The sequence below is a fragment of the Nicotiana tomentosiformis genome, chromosome 7 (genome assembly GCF_000390325.3).
Source record: "Nicotiana tomentosiformis chromosome 7, ASM39032v3, whole genome shotgun sequence".
NCBI lineage: Eukaryota > Viridiplantae > Streptophyta > Magnoliopsida > Solanales > Solanaceae > Nicotiana > Nicotiana tomentosiformis.
In genome coordinates, this window is record NC_090818.1 from 93,662,902 (window position 1) to 93,670,444 (window position 7,543).

The following is a 7,543-nucleotide window of genomic DNA, read 5'->3' on the forward strand; positions in this document are numbered from 1 at the left end:
GTGAATGAGGTGGCTTACAGGCTTGCTTTGCCATCCAGCTTGTCGGGAGTTCATCTGGTATTTCATGTTTCCATACTTCGGAAGTATCATGAGGATTAGTCATATGTGCTAGATTTCAGTTCGGTGCAGTTGGATGAGAACTTGGCTTATGAGGAGGAACCAGTGGCTATTTTGGATAGGCAGGTTCGAAAGCTGAGGTTAAAGGACATTACATCGGTGATGGTTTAGTGGAGAAGTCAACCTGCCGAGGAGATCGAGCATGATATGCGGAGTAGATATCCTCATCCTTTTTTCATTCTAGGTATGCTTTTAAAACACGTTCGAGGGCGAACGTTTGTTTAAGAGGGGGAGAATGTACCAACTCGACCGGTTATTTTGTGTATTTAAGCCCCGTTTCCCTATTTGATGCTTTTTGTCTGTGTGTTTATGGTTTTATAACTTGCGGGGGTGGTTGGTTTGGCTTCAAGAATATTTTGGAGTGAATTGAGACACTTACTTTAATTTTGAAAGCGTAAGTTGTAAGAGTTGACCAAGGTTTGACTTTTTTGTAAACGATCTCGTGTTGGTGTTTTGATGGTTCCTATAGCTTCTTATGGTAATTTTTTAATTAGGTGTATGTTTGAAATTGGATTTGGAGGTTCCTAGGGTATTTTGACACTATTTGCTGAAAGTTGAGAAATTTGTAGGATTAGAGAGTTCATAAGTTTGACCGAGGATTGACTTTGATGATATCAGAATTGATGGTTGTTCTGGATAATGGTATAGGTTTGTTATGTCATTTGGTACTTATGTACTAAGTTTTTTTGTAATCCGGATTGGTTAGGCTTGAATCGGATGCTTGGTTGCAAGTTAGAAGTTCTTGATATTAAGAGAGTGATTGTTTTTTATTTTTTGTTTTTTGAGAGAGATTTGGATCGTTGATTCGTGATTTTGATGTTATTTGTGGTGTTTTGAACCCTTGGACAAGTTTGGATAAGATATTGGAATTTGTTAGCATGATTGGAGTGGGTCCTAGGGGGCTCGGGTTTGATTCGGGGTGGTTTCATACCATTTTTCCTTATTTTTGAATTGCTTTTCTAGTGCATGGAGGCTTCTTCGCGATCGCGCAGAGAAGCTCGCGATCGCGGAGTAGAAGAATTAGCAGGAGAAGTGTTACCTTTGCGCTTGCGGAAGTGGGGAGGCAGTCGTGGAGGGCTGGTGTCTGGTGCTTCGTGTTCGCATTCAGGAGCCATGTTCGTGGAAGTTTGTTGCCAGGATTGCCTTCGCATTAGCGAGTGAGGGACCGCATTCGTGTAGGCTTAGCTGGGTAGTTATCACATTCGTGGTTAGTTCTCTGAATTCACGGAGAGTGGGAAGCAGCTAGGCAATTTTGACCTTCGCGATTGCGATGTAGGTCTTGCGATCGCGATGTAGGTCCCGCAATCGCGATGAGTATACCTGGGCAGAATACTTAGGTTGGAATTTAGGGACTTTTACACACTTTATCATATTTTGAGCCCTAAACTTCGAGAGTGAGATATTTTGAAGAACAAATTCATTACATCTTTGGAGGTAAGTAATTAACACTTGGATTTGACTTTATATCATATTTGTTCATGAATTTCTACACCTAAAAGCTTGAATTTTAAAGTGAATTTGGGAATTTTTGGCAAAACTTTTGGAATGTGAATAATTGAGATTTAACCCGATTTAGAGCTGATTTTGAATAAAATATTTTGACTCGTATCAGAACGGGTGCTCTGGATTTGTGAGTTATGTCTGGTTCGGAAAACGGGCCTGGACTGACTTTTTGGTTGACTTTGTATATTTGATTATTGTTTCAATCTTTATCGTGGGGTTCGATTTCTATGGTTTGTTTGATGTTATTAGGTTGTATTTAATTAGATTCGAGCCGTTTGGAGTTGAATTTTTGAGGATTTGGCATCTTTGGTGATTTTTAGCTTACCGGTTGGAGGTAAATCTCTTGGATAACCTTGTTAAGAGAAAAACCCCTCAGATTTGACTTAATTGCTATGCGTTTACGATATTGGGGGTGATGTATATGGTAGAAAGTACATATGCACTTACCAAATTTATATCATGACCCGGATAGAATTAGAATATTGTATGCCTTATTTTGAATATGTGCTCATTTGATTCATGATTTGTTTGGCTTATGTGACTACGTTTGCTCTCTTATTCATGTTAGAAATCATGCCTAGATTTATGATTATTTACAAAGGCATGGCAACTTATCCTTGATATGTTGAATTGCTTAAATATTCCGTAGTCACATAGAGATTCCATGAGCACATATTCGTATGATTGTTTTAAAGTCTGTGTGAACCTTTTATCTGTAATTCTTGAGCATATGCATGCATTTCGAATAAGAATACTTAATTTGGACTCATTATTGCATGATATTTATATGCTAGTTGGGAGGCCCCGACTCTTTTATTTGAGCATGCTATCTTTTAATACTATATATGGGCATTGTTATGATTATTTCTTGTACTGGAAAAGCATGTTTAACATCGTTCGCCTGTTGATATCTTTGATTCTTGCTATTCATGAGATTCTCTACTATTTCAATTCTGAGTTTATATATATATATATATATATATATATATATATATATATATATATATATATATATAGAGAGAGAGAGAGAGAGAGAGAGAGAGAGAGAGTATCTGAATGCATCTACCCTCGTCACAATAGACTTACTTACTAGGTACCAACTGTGGTGTACTCATATTATGCTTCTGCACATCATTTTGTCATGCCCCAAATTTGGGGGCGAGACCGGCACCCGGTGCCTCACTTAACCGAGCGTACCAACTTGAGATTGAGGAACTCTGAACATACAATGTCATATTTGGGCCATAGGGCCACATTGCAAGATAAAATATAAAACTAAACGGAAACCAGCTCTGACTGAACATAGGAACTGAGATATTCAATAAATAAGGTAAGTATACTGGCCTCTTTCATCCATTATTTCTTCTGGAAATGTATGGAAAGTCTTTCTATAATTGTAAGAACTCACGGGACGGTGATCGAAAGCCGTGAGTTCGAGTTATTCAACTTGTAGTGGATAGTTTTGTGGAATATTTTGTGTTGCTGTTGGATTGCGTATTTTGCTGCTGTTTTATGGTGTTTTTGAGGAGAAAGGGTGTGTATAAACACTACATAAATGCAGGATTGTGGGCTGTTCATTCGTCGTAATATTTTCGGGTTGTTTGACACTACTACGGTGGTCGTTTTATGTATTAAGAGATTGGGATGTGCTGGGTTGTTTTGTATTATTTTGTGATGTATATAAGGTTAGAAAATAATGTATATATGTTGTTATTGTTGTGTTCACTACAAGAAATCTTCCTTTTAGCGGCGACCATAGTCGTTACAAAATCATCATATGTCGTCGCTAAATGTTTATAGCAGCGACATTGGACTTGCTGCAAGTGAGTCCATTACTAAACGTTATTTGTGACGACTACAGGGTGTCGCCATAAAAGGTATGCCAAGTCGCCACAAAAGTAGTTCCACCAAATAGACTCAGGGGCAAGTCGCCACAAAAATAAATAACTGTCAGTGGCAGCTTTTCGCCACAAAAACACTCAACCATCAGTGGCGACTCTGAGCTTGTTGCTGGAGAATGACATTTAGTGGCAATGATAATTGCTACAAAAACTATTAAACAATAAGTGGCAACTTCAATATTTCAACAAATACTTTTCTGAATAAGATTTTGTCACCACTGCAACCTATTTAATTCAGCAATTGCAATGACCAAAAATATATAAACGCATCCAATAGTATTTTACAAACACCAAAAGAATATCTTAAGTCGGATATTAAATACTTCCATTACTAAAATGCGAATTACATATATAATGAATAACAATTCATTGTCATTGTATGCATATACATCCCAAAAGACCAAAATACTAAGTGCCCTGAAGCCCCTCCTTGGTTGTATTCATTGTTTAAGAACCTCATCCCTGTTATTACACAAAAAAACACAAGATCACTTTGATAATTCTCATAATCTAATGCTAATAGTACAATGGATGACATAGAATTGTTTTCAACCATTAACCACGTCTCCTAAGTATGACATGCTTTACAGCTAAAAAGACCAACTAATTTAACATGTATGACATATTTAGAAAAAGGTTTTGCTGTCCAGAAAGATATTCTCAATTCTTTCAAAAATTCTTACGACATTGAGAAGAGGAGAGCAATTTTAAATTGGGAAAAAAAAGAGACATGCACTTTAAAGGTTAAAATGCAACTTGAATCCATTTACCTTCTGTTTTTATTTTAATACTTAAACAGAACCTGGATAGTGTAGTTTTCTTTCAAAAGATTTAACACCATTAAGAAATATTAACTCCTCATTACCTGCTTAAGAAAACCAGTCAAAGGCAATTTATATTACTTCCAACTCTAAGAAAACCGATCAATCACTGTGAAGGAAAATACATGCTCCAACAACAAAGCCACCAGTCAAAGCATTTCAACAGAAACTATGCATACTAAAATCCTCCCAAAAGGCATCTCCCTACCCGTCATTGCCACCTACTACATCCATCAAACTGCTCTAAGAAGTGAGCCGATTGCAATTGAAAATATTAATATCATAAAGAACCTTAGCCAAACAGTTAAAGAAAAAAAAATATAGATAGGATTATATCAACACGAGCTTTGCGATTACGACTGAAAAGAAAATTCTATAATGAACTTTGCAATTTTCCTTCTTCCCCGTAAAATTGACCAAAACAACGTAAAACCTTCTCTTTCCTTTTCAATTGATACTGAAAAGGAAAAGCACAAAAAAATTTCCAAAAAGAAGCAATTTGCCCAAGATCATCCACTGCATACTAACATTTTCCTAAACTCTACTTATAAAACGCTACCTTTGATACCTTAGCCTACACAAGTCTGTTTCAATAAAATGCATCCTTTAAGCAAAAACAGAATTGTCCAAAAAATGCATCCTTTAAGCAAAAATAGAATTGTCCAAAAACAGATTTTGTATATCCAGAATTTAAGACAAAAACAGCCATGCAAAACAGCATATCCAGATTGTCCAACTAGATTTTGCATATCTAGAATTTCAGAATCGCACTAAAATTTCAGAATCGCACCAAAATTTTAGATCGCACCAGAACATGTACCAATCCAACAACTTATTGTCATAAAGATAATTAAAGAAGGAGAAGATGAAAAAAAGAATTGTCAAGAAGGATGGAAGAAGATTCAAGTCGGTAAGAAGAAGAAATATAAAAAAAGAAGAGTATAAAAATATTAAGAGTAAATTATCTGTTGCATTCTGGTCATGAGAGCACCCAGTTGTTCTTGGATCTTCTTTGCTACTTCTAGACTGACCCTGTTCTCTACTTCTTGATTGACATGTTCAAGCTTTTCATTCAACTATCTTTGTAACTCTTGCTCCATGTTCCTTTTCAACTCCGCAGCCATTTGTTCACGTTCTTCTTGCAACTTTCGATCCATATCAGCTTGCATCTCTTGACGCACAATTTCTATTGCAGAAGACACACTAGCCTCTATGTTTGCCGCTTGAATGTAATGTTCTCCATGCAAGTCCCACACTTTGTAAGAATCCCAGAAACTCTTCTTCAATAAGTCTCCTCTTACATCGGGTTTTAGCTTGAATGCAGTATTCATACACCCTTTACAAGGACATCGAATCATAGTGCTCCCCCTTGGTTGACTGAATGTCCAACTAAGAAAGCCATCTACTCCATCTCCATATCTTTGGTCACCTCTATTCCTAATATTCAACCAACCTTTATCCATTCCTATTTTTAGAATACCAATCAATCAATTAATTAATTAATTAATAAATCTCAAGGACCACAAAAACCAACAAAACTACAAGAACATAACTAGATGGGAAGTACTTGAGCGAAAAATGAAAAAAAGGCAGTAGTTACTATATGAGATAGGATACAGCCTCTAACTCATCCCAAGAACAAGGAATTATAATTCTCATAAAGTTCCTATCTTCCCAGATTACAACAAGAAGAGAGGTAAGATATATTAGGCCCCTTTCTGAATTCATTATCATGGTATTTCCTTACTCTTTTTGTTTATGTTGCCTCTAAAACTCCATTCCTCCTCTTACTTCGCCAACAAAAATGATACACAGAAAACAGCTCTTTTGCTACATCTGTCTGATGTTGTTTACTTTTTTTCTTCTTCTTTTTGTTAAAGTAAAGTAGTATATTGTTTTATCCTACTATTATACCTTGCACTAGTCTTTTGTACTAGGCCTGACTGTGTTTGGTGATACCACTTCATTCACTGGACACATTCATTGATTCAGTTATACTTTTGTTTACCAGATCAGAAAAAGTGAAAAGACTTTATAGTAACAGACCCATACCACACAACATCTCATTTCAGTATTTTGAGAGGAATACCAAACATGCAATCACCAAAAAGTTCATAATTTCAAAAAAAAAAAAACTTACCCAGCGAAGAGATCATCAACACCGAGAAGGGCTTTACACGATGATATTGTTGGAAAAATTACTTTCTACTCCTGTAGATTTCAAATGGATTAAAGAAATTAGAGGTGAATATAATGAAATAGTCACTCTTGCTAACTGCATTTAACACCCAAATGGATTTGGGGTTTGAACACATTACCTGATTTGAGTATAATCTTAGAATACAAATGGTGTTAGGGCTTTTGGGTTTCATAAATTAGGTTCACATCTTATGATTAAACAAAAGTGAAAGATTTAATTTGAGAATTTGGAAAAAGTAATGGAGCTTTTGCAGAGAGAAAACGAGAAGAGGGAAGAAGAAAGGGACCTTCGGCCTTCTACTATATTTAGGACTTAGTATATTTAGGGTCTTTTATTTACTTTTTTATTTTTAAATGTCAGATATTTACACTATTAGAGGCGACCCAGTTGCCCTAACAATACCTTCAGCGACGACTCTCTATTAATCACTACTAAATATTTGGAGCCAACATTTTGGTCATAGCAGGAACAAAATATTCAGGATTTAGTGGCACATATTAGAGGCGACATGCAAAAGTCGCCGCTAAAAGTTTTTATTTTATAGCCACTTATCAGGTCGCCACAATTAATATACTGTTTGTAGCAATAAATAAAGTCTCTACTAAATATCGCTATTAAAAGACAGATTTCTTGTAGTGGTTCTTGTATTGTTGGTGTTATCTTGAATTGGGAGAAAGTAAAGATTATAGGGGAGTGCTGCCTGTTTTAATATAAAATAAGCTTGTCGTTCGTTATGCGATTGTTGTACCTTTCGTAACTTAATAATAGTGTATTATTATCGTTGTTGTAGATTATGGTGCAAAGAGATGAGTTCAACGTGGTTATTAGAAAGATTGTAATAAGGTATGTTAGGGCTAAACCTTTCCTTCATTTTGGCATGATCCTCTAACTACATGCGTTTGATAACGAGCCATAAAGAGAAGTTCATATTATTGAACTTATGTACATTATCCTAGTCTCATAAGTTGTAATATTATTCCTTATCGAGACTTTATATTCAG

General features: G+C 35.8%; 1 long non-coding RNA gene across 1 annotated transcript; it reads right to left on the reverse strand.

Annotated features, from left to right (window-relative positions):
• Positions 1-3,749: 3,749 nt before the first annotated feature.
• LOC104102381 (uncharacterized) lies at positions 3,750-6,862 on the reverse strand. Its single transcript, XR_687682.4, has 4 exons — positions 6,661-6,862; positions 6,483-6,553; positions 4,387-5,807; positions 3,750-3,983 (listed from the first exon to the last, which is right to left on the reverse strand). It is a non-coding gene; the product is annotated as an uncharacterized lncRNA (long non-coding RNA).
• Positions 6,863-7,543: the final 681 nt, after the last annotated feature.